The 23,476-nt window shown below is 39.7% G+C and overlaps 1 long non-coding RNA gene across 1 annotated transcript; it reads left to right on the top strand.

Annotated features, from left to right (window-relative positions):
* Positions 1–2,374: 2,374 nt before the first annotated feature.
* LOC112134590 (uncharacterized) lies at positions 2,375–22,155 on the top strand. The gene is made up of 5 exons (XR_008527912.2): positions 2,375–2,497; positions 3,538–3,644; positions 8,099–8,212; positions 19,581–19,663; positions 21,313–22,155. It is a non-coding gene; the product is annotated as an uncharacterized LOC112134590 (long non-coding RNA).
* Positions 22,156–23,476: the final 1,321 nt, after the last annotated feature.

The raw sequence follows: 23,476 nt of genomic DNA, 5'->3' as shown, positions 1-23,476 counted from the left end.
GAGAAATGGTGACACTGAAGGAAAGGGAAAGATGAGGCAAACAACAGTTCCTTTCTTTTTGTGCTTCCCTACTCATCAGCAAGTCAATGGTTGCATTTTGGTGGAATGTAAGTATATCCAGAATTAGAATAAAAAGTTGAGTTAGTTTTATGAGATGTGTTTTAGTCAGGGTCCTCCAGAGAAACAGAACTGATCGGAGATAGATATGGAGAGATATGTACGAGGACTTACTGGAGGAATTAGCTCACTTGTTTATGAAGGCTAGAAATCCCATGATAGGCCGTCTGCAAGCTGGAGAACCAGAGAAGCTGGCAGCTGGCTCAGTCCAAGTCCAAACACCTCAGAAAAAAGGAAGGCTGATGATGTAACTCTCAGTACAAGGCCTAAGGCCCCAGAACCCAGAGGACTGCTCGTGTGAGTCCCAGAGTCCAAAATGGTAGAACCTGGAGTTTGGATATTCAAGGGCAGAAGAAAGGAGTCCTGGCTCCAGGAGGGTTCATTCATTCTTCCCCCATCTTTTGGTTCCATCAGTGCCCGCAGATGGTGAGATACTGCCCACTCACACTGAGGGTGGCTCTTTCCTATTCAGTCCACTGACTCACACACCAGTCTCCTCCAGAAATACCCTCACAAACACACCTGGGGCAGACCAACATTTAATAAAGAGCAAAACCACCTGTGTTTTTCTTTCAGCAGAATAGGAACAGGCTCATTGCCTACTGAAGAACTGAGAATAAATAATGGATTGCCATCTATCTGAGTCTCCCTTAAGTGAGTCAAGTTGACACCCCACATCAGGCATGACAAGGTGTTTCCACTATTCTGGTACAAATATACCATATAGACATGTAGGAGCCACAAAAGATAAATTATATAATTTTGGTAATTCTGCATAAGTTTATTGCTCTTCTTTGTCTCTTAAATTGTCATTGTACCACATATGGATGAATGGGAAAATTCATTTTTAAGGTGTCAAGCAGCAGCGTACAGTTATGAGAGCACCTCATATCATCTCTGTTGCAACTTCCCAACTCTGCCATAATAGTGGTAAAACAGCCCTAAAAGCAATAACTAGTTAATGAGTACAGCTGCTTTCCTATGAATCTTTATTTGTGGACTTTGAAATTTTACTTTGAGGTACAACGAAATATAATTGTCTATTGATTTTTTTCAACCACTTAAAGTATTAAAAACTGTTCTTAGCTTGCAGAGCATTCAAAAACAGATGGCAGGCTGGATTTGGCTCAAGGGCTGTATTTTGATAATCCCTGATCTAGAGAAAAGAAATGTAAAAGAAAGGTACATGGCTCAAGACCAAACCTTAGAACACTAATATTGAGTATTTTAGAGGAAGATGAGACAGTTTAGGAGAAAGAATGAGTGGCCAGAAACGTGGAAAGAAATCCAGGATCATGTAGTTTCATGCACTGAGGAATTTCAAAACTGAAGGCATGCTGAAGCTGTGTCCTGTTCAGCTGACGCCAGCCACGGTAGTCAGCACTGGCAGGAAGAGATGAGTTCACCAGTGATTTCTTGGAGCACAATCTCAGTGGAATGATTTGGAAGAGCAGCAAAGAACGTGGATAAAAGAATCAAGTGGTTCTGGGAGGTGAATTCATGAGGTGCAGGCAATTCTTTTGAGAAGTTTTAGCATTTATTTAATTATTATTATTTTTGCAAAGTGTAGCAGGCTAAGTAGAAGTTGCTTCCAATCGAAAACCAATCAAATAATTTATATGCATATATCTAAAAGTTATTTTGGGGTTTTGTTTGTTTTAAGATGGAGTTTCTCACTCTGTCGCCCAGATTGGAGTGCAGCGGCGTGATCTTGGCTCACTGCAACCTCTGCCTCCCGGGTTCAAGCGATTCTGCTGCCTCAGCCTCCCAAGTAGTGCAGGCCACAACGCCAGGCTAATTTTATTTTATTTATTTATGTTTTTTTGGTAGAGACGGTGGGGTTGGTGGGGGAGGGGGGAGGTCTCACCATGTTGACCAGGCTGGTCTTGAACTCCTGACCTCAAGTGATCCGCCCACCTCGGCCTCCCAAAGCGCTGGGATTACAGGCGTGAGCCACCACACCTGGCCAAAAGTTTTTGATTATAGGGGTAATTACCTCTAAACTCAGAATTTAAATGTAACCTAACAAACATCAGGTTTTTCTATCTTCGTCAGTATTTATACAACGCAATTTATTTTGTTTGCTTTCACTTTAGTAACTGTTTTAAAAATGAATGCTGTCGTTTTATTAGTTACCTTTCTTTAAAGCTGACTCCACTTTTTAAACGTTGAACTCTTGACAGTTTTTCAGCCTTTCCCCTCCTTCCTCCTATGCCCCACATTTAGGAAAGCCTAGCTGCTCCCTCCTTTGCTGTCAGCAGGGCTTTCAAACAAGAGCCTACAATGCTGGCCCCGCCCTTAATCACAACAAAACCAACCCTCTGCTCTCTCTGATACCTGCTTGAGGGGCGTGTCCCGCTCTCCCCAGGGTCGCCATTATGTAAGTAGCGAAGCTTTCCATACCTCTTCGTGTGTGAGTGGCTGTGGTGGTCTCACTATGCAGACAAGCTTTGCCGGGGAGTGGGGGTCGGTGCGGTACTTCCTGTTCCTCCACAGTGCGCTGGTGAGCTGGATTACGAGGCTCTGTCCCCCAGCACCGGAGTCCTCTCTCGCTTTGATTTGCTCACTCCTGCTGCCTGCCTGTGGTTACCGTAACTGTCTTGGCGCCTGCTCCTGTAATGTCCCATTCTGTTCCTTACAAGGCGGACTTGTCTGTTATTGGTATTTGCATTTTTTACATGAATGTTAGAATCAAATTGCAAATGGTTAACTAAAAAAAAAAGAAAGAAAAGAAAACCTCCTAGGGTTGTATTGAACCTATAATTTGTGGAGAAATAAAATATCGTTTGTAGATTTTCTGTGTTCAGACAACACAATATGTTATCTTTAAAAAGTGACACTTCTCTTCCTTTCTTTCATTACTTATGCTTTTAATTTATGGCTCTTGCCTTATGATAATTGCCCAGAATCTCTGTACATTTTGAATGGGCAGGAGATCCTTGTTTAGTTCCAGTATCAGGAAGAGATTACATAGGTCACAATTAAGTATTAAAACTTTTAAATATATTTTCTGATTTAATAAACATGTAGATTTTGATTGCCTGAAATAAAGGGAAATGTTAATATGGAATATTAACATCATTCTATGTAGATTATAGAAGTATATAGAAGCATACAATAATCAAATTTTAATAAAATGTGTATTCAAACTGATGCTATAATACTTAAAGATATGTGACTATGTGTATTTTTTCATAACTGTATACTTTGTGCATACTTTCCCTAAGAACTTAGAATTATAGAAAACTGTATTTTTACTTCCAAGCTGAACTTGAAGATGACTTGTCATTTAGAACTCAGCTAAAACATCTCATCTGTACAATTAAGACTTTCCACTGATTGCCACTCAATTATAGACAGCTTAAATTGTGCTTTTCTTTTGCATGTTGACTTGATTATTGACTACACCCTTCAACCAAGAAGCGAGAATTCCCTGAGAGAAGGAACCATGGCTGTTTTGTTCACAGCTGAAGGCCAAGGAGAGTTATAACCCTGTTCCTGAGACTTAGAACAGTACCTGGCCTATGGTAAGTTGTCAATTTTTATTTGTGAGCTGATGAAAATTGATGTAAATAATCCATCTGATTGGAAATATACAAAGTTAACTTCATGAGTGAAGATGACTCTCAGGCTTTAAAAATTTACCTGTAACCTAATCAAATCACTAGCATATCTAGTCAAATTTTGTCAAAAGTCACTGGTCAATATATATAGCTCAGAAATCTAAGTCGTAGAGGCAAATGTAATCATGTACTGTTCTATGATATTGTTGTAGAAAAACTTAGCAAATCCCTACAAAGGGCGGACACTGCTTTAGCCGCAGGAATGGAGATAACAAGGAAGCAAATCAGACCCACTTCCTGTGAAGCTGCTCATCCTGCATCTAGCAGCTTTTCAGGTTCCTTACTCCTTTGCAAGGCTATTCATATTGTTATCTCTTTATGCTATGATTGAACATGCAAAATCTTTTATGAAATTTTTCTGGTAATTCTATGCAGACAAGTCCATTATCAGAGTGTGAATTGCCTATTAAAATATATGTATTTACAATGTAAAAATAATCTGGTCTTATAGACCAGTGAAATCATGCTCCTATGACTATTTTCCATCTCATGTAAAATAAATACCTTGGGGCCCGGCATGCTGGCTCATGCCTGTAGTCACAGCACTTTGGGAGGCGAAGGTAGGCGGGTCAGGGTCACTTGAGCCCGGGGGGTCTAGACCAACTTGGGCAACATGGCAAAACCACATCTCTACAAAAAAATGCTAAAATTAGCCTGTCATCGTGGCCTATACTTGTAGTCCCAGCTGCTCAGGAGGCTGAGGTGGAAGGACCACCTGAGTCCCGGGAGGTCAAGGCTGCAGTGAGCTGTGATCACACCACTGCACCCTATCCTAGGTATCAGAGTGAGACACTGTCTCAAAAATAAATAAAGAAATAAATTTAATTAAATAAGTCGGCGTTCTGATATGTGAGTGTTTATACAAAACTAATTCTGGTAGACTTTCAATAGTTTCCTTACCTTCCATTATAGTCACTGTCTAGGAACAAGAATCCTATGTGAAACAAGGACAAAATGGCTTCCAGTCATGTACCAGGGCCAGTGTCCCAGCCTTGGAGTTTCTAGCCACAAAGCAGAGATCACACCTAAAAATAGACTTAATCATTTTTCTTTTTCTAATTTATTTCTTTGGAACGCATTTTGGTTTGGGAGGTTTTTATGTAGAGTCTTCCACTTTGAATGTCTTACTATGAGAAAAGCCACATGACTCAGGCATAGGTGGTTCTCTAGCTTGTTCCTGTGTGGGAGGCACCTTCCTCCGGCTGCCACTTAGAAGTGTAAACAGGAGCCAGGTCAGAGGTGCAGTAATAGGAGAAACCGGTGTCTGGAATCTGAGCGAAAGTGGTCCGGAAGTCTAGGACTAGCCCAGCCAAGGAGAGACCACAGAGGCTTGGGACCATATACCTGCATACTAAGGTAAAGGAATTCTCCATGACATTTCTTCAATATGATTAATATTTCTTACCAGGGTCATTTAGGATTTAATAATCAGTCTCGTGGCGTTTTTTTTGGCAGTAGGTAATCCAAGTGTTGATAAAAAGGTCATACAAAGTCATAAGAGATACTGAATTCAGCAGCGTATCATTTCATTATTCATACATGTCATGCAGTCTTACAAATGATTCTGTATTTGGATTCTGTCAGGTTCCAATGGCTTTAGTATTAGAAATATATTTAAATATCTTAAGAAAATATATTATGTAACTTAAGAAACAAAGAATTACAAAATCTGATCAAATGTGGTAGTGATATAATATGTTGTGTGTTTGCAGGTAGCCATGAGAGACAAGAGTTCAGGGGCAAGTCAGGTCCAGCCATATCCTAAGAAGCTTATGAACGGCGACTTTAGTGAAGGCTTTAGTGTCACAGCCCGAGTGGTAAGAGTGTTTGTCCTGGAGCTCCAGCTCCAGATCCCAACTCAGCCAGGATCGCTGATTCATGAGCCCAATGAACCATGAAGTTAGTGGTCCACTGTGTCTCAGGAAAATTTAGAATATTAAATAGAATGTTCAAGAGACTGTAAGTCATGGTGTTAATATCCAGGCATTTAGAAATCTGTGAAAATTTTGTATTTTATGTTCTTGAACATTTTAAGAAAAATTAGCCTACTAGAAAAAGAAATCAGACTTTAACAAATTTAGAATATAGACTTTTACTAAATATAAAGATATTAATTCATTAAATTGTAAGACTTGTGAAAAAACTAAGAAAATATTAGGCAGAAAATTGGTATACTTAAAGATAAAATCAAATACATTTTATAAATGTAGTTAAAATGATAACTAAGCTTATAAATAAAGACCTCAATTAATGCAACTGTTAAAAATTGCTACATTCATATTTGGAATAAGAGGATTTATAAGCTAAGCCTAAAAGCTTAAAGACATGTGTTTTTAAAATTAAGACTTCAATAACTATAATATCCATTTTTACAAACCAAAGCAAACATCTAATTTGTCTTTGCTGTGTTGGAAACTGCACTGAGGATGTGAAAAAGCTTAATTTTGATACATTTTCCTTACAGAGACACAATTAACAATGGTTGTCTTCTCATAGTGCTTGACTATGGGAAAATAATATTCTCATCAAGCTTAGCAGGTGCTTCATTTCATATATCAAGGAGAGTGCTCATTGCTAATGTTAAATAATACATTAGCATTCTGGATATACATATTAGTTTAATTGCCTCCGTTAATATTATTCGATAGATAAGGAGGTATCTACTCTTCTTTTCCTGAAACATCTCGACATTGGAGCCTGGAGTATTGAAGTCCACATTTAATTCTCTCAGCACTGTGAATGACATTGGCCTAAGCTCAAGGGAAATAATATATTGGCCTTCATAGGACAGAAATATATGCCTTTATTATCCTCTGCTTACACATTTGGAAATTTTACAGTGTGAAGATGATGTTTATGGCACTTCCTATCTATATTTTGATTTAAACTTATGACTTTATTAAACAAAAACTTCTACTCTACTGGAGCAATACTGAAAAACCAACTTACAACTCTGCCACAATGTTCTTTGGGAATTCAAGGCGTCTAATTAATGTCCAAATACATGCTCAGTGTGTGTTCAGAGTTTAATCGTTCACTATAGCAGTCACCACTTAAAAAAAAGAAAATCATTTTTCTCCTTGGGAAAATTAAAGAGGAGTAAACAAAATTAGGAAACATAAAGAAAAAAAGCCATAAAACTGAGCTATAATAGAAAGTTGCCCTTCTTCACACAGAAAAGGAATAAAATATAAGGGCAGGAATCTTTTCAGGCAAGAATGGTGTTTTTCACCCCCTCTTTGTCAGCCTGTCATCCAGAGGTCAGCAGAATCTGAGGCCTTCAGATCTTGAGCCCTGAGAAGGCTCTCCCGCCAGCCTGTCTCCACTCTCTGGCCTTTATTTGCTTTCCCCACAAGCTGCTCTACCATGCAGGCCAGCCTCTGAAGTGAAGCCTTCTTTGTCATTTATACTTTGTGGTCATGTACCAGTCTATTTTTGTTCATGTAATAAATTTGGCAATGCACTGATAATGTCAAGACAACAAATACATTTTAGGTGGTGCTCTATAATTGATAAATAATGCATGCATAATAATTTTGTATGTAACGGTAATAGTCTGTCTTTTTCACTAAGCTAATGGAAGGATGTAGGGGATGGTGCTAATACATGTATCCTATTAATAGTAAGAGCAGTAATGTACACTTCCATAGAAAATAAAAAGGGTTTTTGTACCATGCTTTGAATTGCTCAATAAATATATCAAAGTTAGTAGGTGTTATTATAAATACTATCAATATGAAATGATTAATGTCCTGATTAACTTTACGAGTAATTGTATATTATATACTTTGTAAATGCCAATAAATTATGTTGATTGCATAGGGAATCATTTATTTGATATTTCAATGAACACTGTCTGACAGAACAAAGTGGTTTCCCCTGAATGTCACTGGTGTGTGTCTCTAGTAGCTATCAGAAGTATATCATTGCTGATGTCCAGCTGTCGTGCCAACATAATTAAAACACTTTTGCAGCATCTGACTATGGTCCGGGCTGCCCTTTCACAGATCTTATCAGAGGGAGGGGAGAGGGAAGCACACGGAATCAGGAGAGTGGCAAGAACTGAAACAGGGTGGCCTGCTTCTGATTATTACTGCATTTTTCAAAATAGACTACATATGAGAAAAATAAATAGCTGCTACACCAGGAACACATTCTCTGTTTTTATAAAGGTCTTCCAACGGGGGTGATTTTTCCCCCACTGTGCACAGTATTGCAGCCATGGCCCTTCCTGGCCTTTCTGCCTGACCAAATTGTATTTTTCTTTAATGAACAGAAAATATCTGTCCTGGGAAAATGCTTATTATCAGGAATTGCAGAAATTGTTGCAGGGAATCAATGTACTTTTTTTCTCACAGGTTTCTGAGGCCCTACTATGTGTACAGCACAGTGGTGGACTGTTGAGGGACACGAAGATGACTAAGACACAGTCGCAGCCTTTGAGCAGCTTCTAATCCATTAGGGGACATGAGGTAAGTGCACCACGACCACCACACCAGGACTCAGGTACAGATTGCACACCTGAAGGAAAATGAGGTTGGAGCTGCAAGAGCTGTCACTGTCGGTGAGCAAAGCTAGAAGAGTTTTTCTCTTGACGGAAAGAGAATTTTAGGTGGGTCTTCCAGGACGTGGTGGATTTTGAACCATAGGTATTAGGAAGGGGGCTCCTCTGGTGATGGAGTTTTTACATTAAAGCCAGGAAGTCACACCCCTGGAGCTCTCCTTTGGTAACAGCTAGTTTCCAATTTGCCTATCAAGCATGCTCTGTAATGGAGGGCATAGGAAGAGCATGCAGTTTGAAGGCCCCAAATACAAGAATATGAAAATAGAATATATTTGATAGAAAAACTTTGGTTCATGGTGTGGCCCCTGAAGATGTTTCAATGGAAAGCTCCGTAACTTAAGGCTTGTTCAGGAAAATTGAAGCTGAGGACTCAGAACAGTGTTGGAGGACTCTGGAGTTTTGAAAGCCAGGTAGAGGGCCACTTAATCAAAGCTATGAGCATGCTTAATTACAATTAGCATTCTGTTTTCTGGGCAGTTGTCTGGTTATTCACCTGCCTAGCTCATGTTTTAAAATTCTATCATTTGAATTTGTGATTCTTCAGCAAATGGGACAAGATGGTATTTGAACCTTTGGACTTGAGTATGGCTGAGTGGCTGCAATCCTTGTAAATAGGCTTATGCTCTTATATATGATGCTTCACTTGTCCTTGCACTTGATATTCATTGGGATTAATTTTAACAAGAGCTAAGGTATTATCACCATATCAATAGTAAGACATTTTAAGTCAAATTGAGTAGACATGATAATGAAGCCTGCAGAGCCAGTAAACTTGTCCTTTTGTTGTCTTTTGTTCTGTTTTGTGTCACTTTCCTGATATTTCAATTTGATTCTAATTCTTACTTAATCAGTAATTTAGCTGGTTACTCAGACAAAAATGAAATTCTCCTAAAGCTTTTGAGCAATTTCTGATACTCCAATTATAAATTTTTGCTTCAAGAGAAAATCAAAACTTCATATTTGGTATGACAATAATTTTCTAAAATTGAGGATGCTAGCTGTTTGTTAAGTAGACTTTATAAATCTGATTAGAATAACAATATCTGTACTGATAAAATATAGAGGAAAACATGTTTTCACTTAATATTCTTTTACTCCATTTTCTCACAGATAAGTTACAATGAAAGCTAAAGGAACACAGATTCAAGTCTGAGATACTAGCTTCTGTGATCTAGTAAGAATATACCTATTAGTCTGATTATTTTTAATAATCCAGCATGTTTTAGATGACAACAAAGGCAGGCACTGTCACAACCCAAGCAAGCACTTGTGAAGAACAACGTGTGTGTTGCTGCCAGGTTAGGCCAGCGCTCACAACCAAAAGGGTGACGTGACATAACATGAAGTATATAACGAAACATACATTTGCTGTACGTTTCTAGCAAATTACCGTGTATTTCCGTGTGACATTCACAAGCCTGGACCTAATAATTTCTTCCACTAAGGGTAGCAATGATGTAGTGAAGAGACTTTGAATTAGAAGCAGATGATCAATGTTCAAGTTAACCTTAATGAATGGTGGTACACATAGCATTGGTGTCACCAAATCCACACATCTTAACCTAACATAAGTGACCCACTCTTTGATACAGTCAGATAAGTGAGGGGGAAAAAGAAAATCTTTAACTAAAGTGTCAAACATCAGCTAATCAAATCCTAGAACTACTGTGTACAAAGCACAGAATATGAGCAATTGCCTAGTTTGGCAACAAAATATAAAATAATGCTGATAAAATACCCAACTCATAATCCTATTGTGAGTGCTAAATTAAATTAGATTGATGACACATAGAAAGATACTTACATAGGCCTAGGACACGATAAGTACTCAAAAACACTTTTTCCCCCAAACAAAATATTCTGATGAAGTAGCCAATATTAGAGTCGTTAGATTTCAGAAGATTTTATTGTCAATATTTGTGTAATACCATGAGAACATTAACGGTTGAGAGGCCATTCCAGTTGAAGACTCAAATGTTTAATTTTTTTTCTTTGTTTTTGAGATGGAGACTCACGCTTTTGCCCAGGCTGGAGTGAAGTGGCGGGATCTTGGCTCACTGCAAGCTTCACCTCCTAGATTCACACCATTCTCCTGCCTCAGCCTCCCGAATAGCTGGGACTACAGGCGCCCGCCACCACACCCAGCTAATTTTTTGTATTTTTAGTAGAGACGGGGTTTCACCTGTTAGCCGGGATGGTCTCGATCTCCTGACCTCGTGATCCACCCGCCTCAGCCTCCCAAAGTGCTGGGATTACAGGCATCAGCCACCATGACCAGCTATATTTATTTTTAAAATAAAAAAAATTAACAGTAGTATACTGATATGGTTTGGCTCTGTCTCCCCACCCAAATGTCATCTTGAATTGTACTTGCATAATTGCCACATGTTGTCAGAAGGACCTAGTGGGAGATAATTTGAATCATGGGGGTGGTTTCCCCCATACTGTGATCGTGGTAGTGAGTAAGTCTCATCACATCTGATGTGTTTATCAGGGGTTTCTGCTTTTTCATCTTCCTCATTTTTTTCTTTTTTCCTTTTTTTATTTTGAGACAGAGTCTCACTCTGTCACCCAGGCTGGAGTGCAGTGGTACGATCTCAGCTCACTGCAAGCTCCACCTCCTGGGTTCACACCATTCTCCTCCCTCACCTCCTGAATAGCTGGGACAAGAGGTGCCTGCCACCATGCCCGGCTAATTTTTTGTATTTTTAGTAGAGACGGGGTTTCATCATGTTTGCTAGGATGATCTCAATCTCCTGACCTTGTGATCTGCCTGCCTCGGCCTCCCAAAGTGCTGGGATTACAGGCATGAGCCACCGCACCCGGCCATCTTCCTCATTTTTTCTTGCCGCCACCATGTAAGAAGTGGCTTTTGCCTCCTGCTATGATTCTGGGGCCTCCCTAGCCATGTGGAACTGTAAGTCCAATTATACCTCTTTTTCTTCCCAGTCTTGGGTATGTCTTTATCAGTAGCATTAAAACAGACTAATACATATACTTACTGTTAAAATTGCCTTTGAGATGGAAGGGACAGGGATCTCATAGTTTCACACTATTATAATTATAATTCCAAGTATATGTAATACTGATTACCATAGATTACACAAAAGCACAGTGTGGAATTATTTCACTGTAATTATGATCATTGTAGTCCTTATTGTACTTGTCATCTAGTTCAAAGAATCTTTAGGAATGCACCTAAAAATGGGAAAGGTTGGATGTGATCTGGTCAGGAACACACTGACTTAGGACACGAAAACAAGAACTCCCCCCTATCTGTTTGCAGGCAGCCGCTGAGAGGATGATAAGGACATTGACATACCTAAGTATTAGGTCTTATGTAACAGCCGCTGAGAGGATGATAAGGATATTGACATACCTAAGTATTAGGTCTTATGTATTTCAAGCTAAGGGGACAGAATGTAAATTAAACAATGGGAAAACATATCATTGGTTATCACAATACCTAGTCCTGTGTCTATTTTGTTGGAAAACATTTTTTTTTTAATAAGGGAAGATAGGTCACAGATGAATACATCTGAGAAAATCAAAACTCTGCCTGAAAATAATATGAACTTATTATATTGTTACAAAAACGATAATAATCTTTGGAACAACCACGAGGATAAAAACTAAAGTGTAAACTTTGAAAACAGAAAAACAAACATCTCTGTATTGGATGTTTGGAACATCAATTGTATTCAATGACAATTTTTAATATCTACCAAATACTTGGAGGAGTACATGGAATAAAGTAGGTGTGAACTAGATATTAATTGAATGCAAGAATGCAAGGACAAGTATTTTAAAGGGCATTTTGGGAAACTGTTATGCAGATAGTACTTTTGTGAGTCCACAGCCTTTTTTTTCAGTCAGATCTTGCCAAGACCAGCTCGGTCGGGGAGACCCTCACCCAGCGGTGCAAGAGGAATTAAAGACACACACACAGAAATATAGAGGTGTGAAGTGGGAAATCAGGGGTCTCACAGCCTTCAGAGCTGAGAGCCCCAAACAGAGATTTACCCACATATTTATTAACAGCAAACCAGTCATTAGCATTGTTTCTATAGATATTAAATTAACTAAAAGTATTCCTTATGGGAAACTAAGGGATGGGCCAAATTAAAGGAATAGATTGGGCTAGTTAACTGCAGCAGGAACACGCCCTTAAGACACAGATCACTCATGCTATTGTTTGTGGCTTAAGAATGCCTTTAAGTGGTTTTCCGCCCTGGGTGGGCCAGGTGTTCCTTGCCCTCATTCCCGTAAACCCACAACCTTCCAGCTTGGGCATTATGGCCATTATGAACATGTTACAGTGCTGCAGAGATTTTGTTTGTGGCCAATTTTGGGGCCAGTTTATGGCCAGATTTTGGGAGGCTTGCTCCCAACAGATCTTTCATGGTGATATGTTTTAGGAGCATGAGAACAAAAAAACTTGTGTATATAAAACAGCTTTTAGTCCCAATATATAATGGAGTTAACAACTACATTCGTTGTCCAAAGTCTAAATAGTTATTTTAAATATTTTGTGGTTTGAGACTTTAAAAAAAATGTAAGGCTCAATCTAAAAAAAAAAAAAGTTTAGATTCCTGCAAATATGAAAGGCTCTTTTCCTTCTTAGATGGTAAATTATACAATTCTCATTCCATTCTTACCTTTACCTATGCTGCCAATTTAGAAAATTGAAAAGACACAGGTATTGGAATCAGCCAGATCTGGAAACCAGTGAACACTCTGCCTTTCTCTATTTGAGTATTGTTGAACAAGTAGCTTACAGTTTCATCTTGTATAAAGTGAGAACACTCACACTCACTTCAAAGGGTTCCCATGAAGAATAAAACTTGCACTCCAGAAACTAGCAGCTACTAATTTTGATTCACAGATAAGCTTTCTGTTCTTTTTCTTTTTTCTTTTCTTTTTTTGTTCTTTCTCTTTTTTTTTTTTTTTTTTTAAGAGACAGGGTCTCACTCTGTCACCCAGGCTGCTAGGATGCAGTGGTGGTGAGATTATAGCTCACTGCAGCAGTGCCCTCCTGGGCCCAAGTGATCCTCCTGCCTCAGCCTCATGAATAGCTGGGACTAGAGGTGTGCCACCACACCTGGGTAATTTTTAAAATTTTTCTGTAGAGATGGGGGTCTTTCTTTGTTGCTCAGGCTGGTCTTCAACTCCTGGCTTCAAGTTATCCCCCCACCTCAGTCTCCCAGAGTGCTAGAATTACAGGTATGACCCACTGTGCCTGGCCCAAAGATAAGCATTTTTGCACAGGCTTCTGTAGGATTGTGGTAAAGTATAGAAATGCTAGCCACAAACATTGTGAAAACCTTGGATCTATGCATACAGGCATGTGAACTCAAGTCTAGATTGGGCGATTGAAAATAATAGGATTGGTTCAAATAGAGAGCTATAAAACAGTACAACAGCCAAAGAGAATTTCTCCTGAGGAATATGAATCAGCTGTAGAGACAGGCTAAAGGAAGTTAGTCTCTTACCAAGAGATAATAGAAAGACAAAGTGGCCAGTGTTTGTCCGAGAAATGAGAACAGAACTGAATGACTTATAGAGTGCTCATGAATGTCTACATTTTTCCTAAGAAGGAAAACATAGTTATCAGCATGAGATTATCAGGAGTATCATAAAGTCAGGAAGGCAGGACTTGGATGGAATCACATTCATTTTCTATTGCTGGATAACAAATGACCACAAACTTAGCCCCTTAAAAGAACATGCATTTACCCTCTCACAGCTCCTGTGGGTGAGGGGTCTGGGGTGGGAGCTCTGCTCAGGGCCTCACAAGGTTGAAATCAACATGTCAGGTGGCTGTGTTCTCATCTGAAGCCTCAACTAGGGAACGGTTCACTTCCGAGATCCTTCGGGTTGCTGGCAGAATTGATGTCCTTGTGTGTGTAGGGTGGAGGTCCCAGGGTCTTGTTAGCTGTTGGTCAGGGACTTCCCTCAGGACCAAATGCCGCTCTGTCATTCCCTCACACACCATGTCTCTAGCTCTAGGGAGGGCTCAATATCTCAGAAGGACTCACCTGATTGGGTCAGCCTCACCTGGATAATGTCCCTTTTGACTACCTCAAAGTCAACTAATTAGTGATTATATTAGTCTGTTCTCATGCCCCATGAAGAAATATCTGAGGCTGGGTAATTTATAAAGGAAAGAGGTTTAATTGACTCCCCATGGCTGGGGAGGCCTCAGGAAACTTACAATCATGGTGGGAGGGGAAGCAAACATGTCCTTCTTCATGTGGTGGCAGGAGAGAGAAGTGCTGAGCAAAGGGATAATGCCCCTTATAAAACCATCAGATCTCATCAGAACTCACTATCACAAGAACAGCATGGAGGTAACTGCCCTTATGATTCAATCACCTCCCACCAGGTCCCACCCACAACAAGTGGAGATTATGGGAACCACAATTCAAGATGAGACTTGGATGGGAACACAGCCGAAGTATATTATTCTGCCCCTGGCCCCTCCCAAATTCTATGTCCTCACATTTCAAAACATGCCTTCTTAACAGTCCCCCAAGGTCTTAACTCACTCCAGCATTAACTCAAAAGTCCAAGTCCAAAGTCTCATCTGAGACAAGGCAAGTCCCTTCCTCCTATGAGCTGGTAAAATCAAGCACAAGTTAGTTCATTCCAACATACAGTGGGGGTACCGACCTTGGGTAAATATACCCATTTCAAGTGGGAGAAATTGGCCAAAGCAAAGGTGCTGCCCCATGAAGTCTTAAATCCAATAGGGTAGTCATTAAACCTTAAAGTTCCAAAATGATCTCTGTAACTCCTTGTCTTACAGCCAGGTGACACTGATGCAAGAGGTGGGTTCTCACAGCCTTGGGCAGCTCCACCCCTGTGGCTTTGCAGGATACAGACCTCTGCTGGTTGCTTCCAGAGGCTGGCATTGAGTGCCTGTGGCATTTCCAGGTGCACAGTGCAAGCTGTCATTGTATCTACCATTCTGGGGTCTGGAGGACAGTGGCTATCTTCTCACAGCTCCACTAGGCAGTGCCCCAGTGGGGACTCTGTGGGTGGGGGTGGTGGGGCTGCCACCCACATTTTCCTTCTGCACTGCCGTAGCAGAGGTTCTACATGAGAGCTCTGCCCCTGCAGCACACCTCAGCCTGGAAATCCAGTCATTTCCATACATCCTCTAAAATGGAGGCAGAGGTTCCCAAACCTCACTTCTTGTCTTCTGCACAGCTGCAGGACCAGTACCACATGGAAGCTGCCAAGGCGGGGGGCTTGTACCCTCTGAAGCAATGGCCCAAGCTGTACCTTGGCCCCTTTTAGCCACAGCTGGAGCTGAAGCACCTGGGACTCAGGGAACCATGTCCCGAGGCTGCATAGAGCAGGGTGGCCCTGGGCCAGGCCCAGAAAACCATATTTCCCTCTAGCCTCCAGGGCTGTGATAGGAGATGCTGCTGTGCAGGTCTCTTGACATGCCCTGGAAGCATTTTCTTCATTGTTTTGATGATTAACATTTGGCTCCTTGTTACTTATGCAAATTTCTGCAGTGGGCTTGAATTTCTCCTCAGAAAATGGGTTTTTCTTTTCTATTGCATTGTCAGGCTACAAATTTTCCAAACTTTTATGCCCTGCTTCCTCTTCCAGGCTTTGCTGCTTAGAAATTTCTTCCACCAGATACCATAAATCACCTCTCTCAAGTTCAAAGTTCCACAGATCTCTAGGGCAGGGGCAAAATGTCGCCAGTCTCTTTGCTAAAGCATAGCAAGAGTGACATTTACTCCAGTTCCCAACAAGTTTCTCATCTCCATCTGAGACCACCTCAGCCTGGACTTCATTGTCCGTATCACTATCAGCATTCTGGTCAAAGCCATTCAACAAGTCTCTAGGAAGCTCCAAACTTTCCCACATTGTCCTGTCTTCTGAGCCCTCCAAGTCTCTAGAAAGTTCCAAACTTTCCTACATTTTCCTGTCTTCTTCTGAGCCCTCCAAACTGTTTCAATCTCTGCCTGTTACCCAGTTCCAAAGTTACTTCCACATGTTCGGGTATCTTTATAGCAGTACCCCACTCTCTGAAGTACCAATTCACTGTATTAGTCTGTTCTCATGCTGCTATGAAGAAATATCCTAGACTGGATAATTTATAGCATAAAGAAGTTTAATTGACTCACAGTTCTGCATGGCTGGGGAAGTCTCAGGAAACATGCAATCATGGTGGAAGGGGAATCAAACAAGTCTTTCTTCACATAGCAGCAGGAGAGAGAGGTGTCAAGCAAAGGGGGAAAAGCCCCTTATAAAACCATCAGATCTCATGATAACTCATTCACTATCACAAAAACAGCATAGAGGTAACAACCCTTATGATTCAATTACCTCCCAAAAGGTCCCCCCCAGGACACAGTGTGAATTATGGGAACTACAATTCAAGGTGAGCTTTGGGAGGGGACACAGCCAAACCATATCAGTGATGTAACCATGAGAGTGACTTCCTATCATCTTCCCAGTCCTGCTCACACTAGAGGGGAAGGAATGATACAGGGAGTGCATACAACAGACAGGAATCTCAGGGACAATCCTGGAATTCTGCCTACCACAGGAAGAGAAGAAATAAATGTCTTCCCCAAAATAGGAAGTTCCAAGCATGGACAATTCTTCCTTCATATCTTCATGCATGAATTGTATACTCAAGCACATAAGGACAAATAAGGATGCCTGGAAGAATAGAATAACTAAAAGAAAAAATACATATGCTACATTGTTTAGTTAAATCTGTATTTAAACCATGGCATCACGTCAGACGAAATACATCTTCTCTCCCACCTCAAATGAGGACTATTTCTGATGCTTAATAACCCTCATTCAGAGCAATATAGGTTGATGTAATATTTCCTATTGAGTCTTTCTTAAAAACATTATGTGCATATTTTACCTTCAGTTATATCCATAATTTTCACGTGGGCATTTAATCAAGGGTAGTTTTAAGTGAGTGAATTTCATCAGATGCTATTTTTGTATTTTCATTTAAAATTATGATAACAGCATAATAGAAATTGAAATTAAATCAAGAGTTGTAGGACTTGCTTCCCAAGAGCTGTTTCTGCAAGGGCAGCTGTAATCATTTGATAGTGCTGGTCACTAGATGACACAGCAACCTCAGAATTGTGCCATAGTATATAAAATTGAATTTGATTTGTAAACCTTAATTAAAATGATAAAATGGTCCATTTTTGTTCTTATTTAAAAGTACTCCATGCCTCAGAGAGAATGAGCCATCCAAGCTTTCAGAGGCAGTGTAGGAGGCGCGGAGGAGGGGACTCCAGAGTCTGACTCACCTGTTTGCTACCTGCCATTCTATCCTTCATTAGGTGTGAGACTCTCAGCCTCCTTTTCCTCATGAATTAACCAGGCATCCTAGAGTATTCATCTATGGCCTTTTTATGCAAAAAATGTTTATAAAACAGCAAAAATCCACTAAATGTCAACTGTTACTATTGCTATTATTGTTATGAAAAAATTAAATAAAGTCGACTTTAGATATTTTAAATAAATTGACTTGTAATACTGCTTTAATTAAAAAAATTTGTCCATTTTGTACTATGCATTATTATACCTAATCTGATTACTTTATTCCTTGTTACATTTCTGCCTGACCTTCACCCATTACCCTAACCTGTTATTTAAAAACAAATAAATGACACATAAACAAACAAACAAAATATTTTTTTAGCATTTGCTGCTTTAGTCAGTTACTCCTGGGATGAATAAATTATATTTGATGAAACATTTTCATGTCTTACCAACTTGAAATCACAATTTACTCTTTGATTATATCTCTTTGTTAGAAATTTCCTTTCAAAATGGGGAATATTTTTTTCTTTAATAACTCATATGTTACATTCCATTGAATGAAACCAGCTGTCAAATTCAAAAGAGTAGATTCTCTATTTCATTTTGAATAGTAGTAAATAAAACAGATTAGGACAAGTAAATGTGTGCATATGTAACTTCACAGAGACTTATAGTAGTTCACAAGTTGATATTACTGTTGTATACAATGTTAGAACTATATCATATGGTTTTGTTTTATTCATGTTTTGAGTGTTGCAAAGCTAGAGATAAATTTTTAGCAAATGATTCCAGTTTTTTGCATGGTAACATTTCTCTGAACTAACTTTGCCCCAGATTTCATATCAATACTCAACATCAAATTTTTCTATAATAATTTATTTATGTCCTTTTATTTTTATCTTATGTTTTATTATGCATTTCTGAATGGTCTATCAAACCACTTTGATGAATAAGTTACTTGAACATCATCATCCATTCATAAATGTAAGCAAGCAGCAACACTAGCAAATAAAAACATGGCCAAAACAAAGCTCCTGTTTATTTGTTTCACAATACAGATAATAATTTAGATTTTCGAATGACTGGAAACAAATTTGGAATGAAAAGATGCTGCTTTGTACTACTTAGAACTCTCTTGGATGCAAATGTAAATATCAAAACCTAAATTTATGATTAAAAAATGCACTGCATTTCTAATGCCCCATAACCTGGAACATTTCAGGGGTGGCCTGGATTCAATCAAACTTATCCCAGTGTCTCAGAAATGTTGGACAGGTGTGAGGCAGGGGTGAGAGGAAGAGAGATATATGCTGATTGCCTCTTGGCGCTATTCAGTAAATAACGCAGAACTCTCATTTGGTGGAGAAAGTGAGTATTGAGGGTCCACATTCACACACTAGAAGTCCACTTTATTGAAAAGAGGTTATTTCTCTTTAAACACTCAGATCCAGTCAGAAAAAGACTCCCATCAAGCTGTATAACTGCCCATCCCTGGAATACCAGCCACTTTAGTGAGGCAGGAGTAATTTGGATCACATGTGGAGGGTAAGAGGTTATGGGGGGGGTGGGAATGTGGACAATGTGTTGGGCCACCTTCCACAGGGACTGGGTACAAGCAGTCACCCAAAGGAAATAGGAGCAGATTAAAAAGTGTGGAGGGAGCGACCCCATCCAGGAAAGCATTTTACAGTTAAAGTACAAAGTTTAAGCTATCCTAGAAGATGAGTAAAGGACACATGGAAGAATTAACTGAGTAAATTACGAGGTTTTAATGAGACAACTAAAAGGGTACATAGGCCTATCCACATAAATACACACATGGGCCTTCAGGCATATTATTTCTTATTTGTTTATCCTTAGTTTATCTTTGTCCAATTACAAAATCTAGTGTTAGTGTTTTCCCAAGACCTGCTGTCTGTGCATTCCTGTCTTCCAACTGTTTATCTTTACAGTGAATTGCTGGAGGAAAAGGATGGATGAACACAGAACTTACTGCTGACATGCGATGTTTCTGGTCTAATTTATTCTTTCCAATGTAAGTTTTGTTTCATAAGGAGATATTCATTCTTCTAAAATGTGACCCTTTCCACCTTCCCATTTTATCTCCTCTTTAATCTCTCTATTAATCTTATATTCTAGCCACACTGGGCTACTCAACATTTGCGAAACTCACCATGCGTTTTCAAATTCTTCTCCCTGTCTTGAATGCCTTTCCTCTTCCTCCTTCCACAGTTCTACCCATGGATCAATGCTTATCTTACATGCCACGTCTCTGAAGCCTTCTGTAAACTCTCTTTTTATCACTGCTATATGCCTCTGTTGTGACAAATATGACCCTTTCCCCCTACTTACAATACTCATGCCAAGAAGTATCTTATTTAATCATGATTTAGTATAAGTATTATTTTATCTCCCTCATTATATTCTCAAGTCCTTGAGACTGTACTTATGATTATCACATTTTAATCCACCACATTGCCTGGCACAAGGCTTTTCACATAGTAGGCAGACAAAAACGAGTTACCCAAACTTTGGTGAACACTCCTTTGGTTTTTGTTTGCTTAAGAATTCAGATTTAATATTGTTAAATAAGGGCACCTTGAATAAAACGTGTGAGATGTACTGACTTTGAAATATTTAAATATTCCCTTCCTTTGCTGATGTTTCATTTAAATTATAGAATTGACAAATTATTCACTGATCTGACTATTGTAAATTCCATTCATTTAAAATTCAGAAGTACGAAATTAGGATAATTTTTGGAGGACTTAGTCTTTACACTTAAAAAAAGGTTTATTACAGTATTTCAAGTATAATTCAGATTTTAAATATGCTTAGCAAAACCCAAAACTCACTGATACATGAGCATAGATTACTCAGAGTAATCACAAATCTTGGTATTACTTGCTTTCATGTTCTTTACTAGCAGTTAGGCTGGGTTTGAACCGGATTCCTTTCTGCATTTCCCTAGGTTCTCCTAGTGTGGGTGTTTTCTTTCTTTTTCCTTCTTTTTTTTTTTTTTGAGACAAAGTTTCACTCATTGTCCAGGCTGGTGTGATCTCAGCTCACTGCAACCTCCACCTCCCAAGTTCAAGCGATTCTCCTGCCTCAGCCTCTGGAGTAGCTGGGATTACAGGTGTCCGCCACCATGTCCAGCTAATTTTTGTATTTTTATTAGAGACTGGGTTTCACCGTGTTGGCCAGGCTGGTCTCAAACTCCTGACCTCAGGTGATCCAGCAGCCTCAGCCTCGCAAAGTGTTGGGACCTTTGCAGTATGACTCGGCCACTCAGTTTATCACTTTGTGTAGATGCAAAACACCCCAAAGCAATAGATAATGAACTCCTCTTGAACTCCAGAAACCTTTTAGTTGGAGGCAATTGTTAGCCTGGTACAACCGTCACATTGCCAAGCATCTTTTTGCCGCCTGCCTCCCAATCTAGGATGTCTGCCTCACCTTAGCCAATAGGTATCTACTTTCACTTTCTCAGGCCTAGCTTGTTTGTTTGGGAATTCCACTGCCCCTCTGTCTTCCCAGGATGCATCATATGGGTGTAGGATGAGTCGATATCTATGAATCCACTGACCTTTCCTTGCATCTGACACATGAAATAGATGCATTGATCTATACCGTCCCTCATATAACTTGATTTCTATAACTTGTTTATGTTTGTATCAAATGTAGGGAAGTCAACGTCCAAGGTTCCAGGGACCGGATGACTCCAGGGGTACACCTGGCCATGGGAAGGGCTGTTGTCACACATTCTGTTCTAAGCCTGGGGGCCTGCTGTTGCCACGGCAAGCAAGATTCTTCGCAAGCAAGAGTGAGGATGTGGCCCAGCTCTCCCTATTCAGGCATGCTTGGGACATGCTTCTTTCCCTTTCTGTGTGGATGGCCCATGTTCATCCTTTGATACAATCCAGATTCCTCTTCTTTCCGGATACTTCCCTGATGGCGTCTGTCCCCACTGTGCTGCCATAGTGCCTTAATTAAATCCTTATCACATTTTTCACTTTGTAATGTAATCATCTGCTCACCTGTAGGTCTCCTCCCTGGGCTATAAAGCATTGAAAGAAAGTGACTATATTATCATTGCCTTCAGATCCTTGGGGCTCAACAGGTCTGTGCTGGTTAAAAACTGTACCTGGATGCAGTCCTGCCTGTGTGCCCAGGATGCTCACATTCCCCTAGCCTAGTCTCTGTGCTCTGTTGTCATCTGGCCTCAGCCATGGGCTGGCAAGGATCAGCAGGATACTACTCCTTAAATAAGCAGATCAACACTTGAATTAGAATTCACAGCATGGAAGGTATAGCCATCAAAATCCTAAAAACAACTACACAACGTAGCTATTTTACTGATTTAGATGTTTTGTCTTCAAGTAATCAGTAAATTTGTACTGTGATACTCTTTGATCTTTTTAAAAGTTGGGTTAACTATTGGTCATTGAATAAATGATGTTAAATAAATATTTACTGATCAATGTAAGCAAATCTTAGCGGATCTTCTGGAATAAAAAAAATAATATTGAAAGCCTTGCAAATGAGAGATCCCAATCTGTGTTCAACTGTTTAAAATTATCTAATATTTAACTTTATTTGTCATAAAAAACTATACAAACATATAATAGATCTATTACCCTTATCTATAACTCCCTTTAAAGAGGTGCAGATGTTTTAAATCTGTTACTCAAATGACTCCATCTGACATGTGAATAAAAACCATTTGTGTAGAAGCCTGCATTATTAGCAAGACTGGGCTTACCAGGAGGAGGGTACTAGGAGCAGCCTTCAAACGAACACACCTTTTTTTCAAAAGGTATTTATGCAAACAATAATATTATTTCACTAAGAGGAGAAATTGTGTGAGAATCTCCGCACTATTCATCTTAAAGTGCTTTATGTAATAAGTTATTTCAATGAATATACAGTCTAAGAATGAAAATATAAGGAGTTCAGAAGTGGCAAGGGTCTCAGGGGTCATGGATGTTTTCAGGAAAGCTCAGACTTGGAATAATAGACTTTTTTATCATTTTACTTTTAAACAATTTTAGACATAGAAATGTTGAAACTAGTGCAGAGAACACTTGTGAATGCTTCACAGCTTTCTTTATTGTTAACGGTTTTTATAACCATGATGTATTTGTCAAAACTAAGAACTCACTGTTGGTATAACACTATCAGCTAAACTACAGACTTTGTCTGGATTGTGCCCTTCTCCCCACTGATGCTCTTTTCTGGTCTAGGACCCTGCCCTGCATGTGGTCGTCAAGTCTCCTCAGTCTCTCCCATTCTGTAACAGTTCTTCAGTCTTCCCTGGTCTGCATTTATATTCTGTTGCTGCTATTAGAACTTTTAATAAACTTAACACCTTAAAAACACAAATTTATTTTCCTACAGTTCTGTAGGTCAGTTGTCTCCACTGATTCTTCTGCTTGGATTTTACCTGTGAAAATCAAGCTCAGCTCTTACTGAAAGGTTCTGGGAAAAGTCAGCCTCAAGCTCATTTAGGTGGTTGCTGGAACTCTACTCTTTGTGGTTGTAAGACTGAGGCCAGTTTCCCTGCTGGCTGTGAGCAGGGGGCTCTCCTGAACTCTTGGTGATCTCTCGCTGGTCCTGGCGCATAGCCTGTCATCTCAGAGTCATCAACAGTGCATCAAAACCTCCTCACACTTGGAGTCTCTCCAACATTACATCCTGCACTTGTAGCAGCTTTCTAACAGGTGCACAAAGCTCTGACCTTTTAAACATCCATGTGACTAGACTGGCTATAGCTCGCGAATCCAGAAAAACCTCTTCACTTTAAGGCTGGTAATCTCACAGCTTCACATCTGCCAAGTCCCTGTTGCCA

The sequence above is a fragment of the Pongo abelii genome, chromosome 7, assembly GCF_028885655.2.
Source record: "Pongo abelii isolate AG06213 chromosome 7, NHGRI_mPonAbe1-v2.0_pri, whole genome shotgun sequence".
Taxonomy (NCBI): Eukaryota; Metazoa; Chordata; class Mammalia; order Primates; family Hominidae; genus Pongo; species Pongo abelii.
Note: the sequence above shows the minus strand (reverse complement) of the source record. Positions and strands in the feature narration are given on the sequence as shown.